This window comes from Wasmannia auropunctata, unplaced genomic scaffold (genome assembly GCF_000956235.1).
Source record: "Wasmannia auropunctata unplaced genomic scaffold, wasmannia.A_1.0 LD336101.1, whole genome shotgun sequence".
Classification (NCBI taxonomy): domain Eukaryota; kingdom Metazoa; phylum Arthropoda; class Insecta; order Hymenoptera; family Formicidae; genus Wasmannia; species Wasmannia auropunctata.
In genome coordinates this window covers 5,969,049-5,969,778 of record NW_012026789.1, presented here as the reverse complement: position 1 = coordinate 5,969,778, position 730 = coordinate 5,969,049, and positions in this window count along the sequence as shown.

Here is a 730-nt window from a genome sequence, read left to right as displayed (position 1 = left end):
AGAATTTTGTGGCGCTTCTCGCCCGACGACAAGATTCAAGAATATCAATTGAATACTGTGACGTACGGAGAATCGTGCGCACCCTTTCTTGCAATACGGTGCATACGTCAATTAGCGATTGATGAGTCGAGGCATTACGAACAAGCATCTCGCGTGCTGCTTCGAGATCTGTATGTTGACATTTTAACAGGAGTCGAGAGTTTGCAGGAAGCAGGGACACTAATCGAACAACTCCAAAGCTTGTTGGGTCGAGGACAATTTCAATTGCATAAATGGAAGTTCAATCGATTGGAACGTACTGATCTCCTTTGTCAACGAGTCTAATGAATCAAGGGAAGCGCATGCCATTGCAACCGAGGGCAAGGTAGTGAAAACTCTAGGTCTTGAATGGGAGCCAGTAAATGATGTTTTTCAATTCAGAATGCAAGTAACCAGTCAAGCAAAAACAAAAAGAGAGATTTTGTCAGCTATTTCCGAGTTATTCGATCCCCTTGGGATAGTAAGTCCAATTATTGTGCGAGCCAAGCTTATCATGCAAGAGACATGGCGAGCGGATCTTGGTTGGGACGACGAGCTTCCTGATAGGATCCAACTCGCATGGAACAATTACATTCAAGACCTCGAGAATTTCAATACCATTCACGTTCCGAGATGTGTAATAAGTTGTCATCCTTTAAGCGTCGTCAATTTACACGCATTTTGTGACGCGTCGGAACGAGCGTACGGCGCG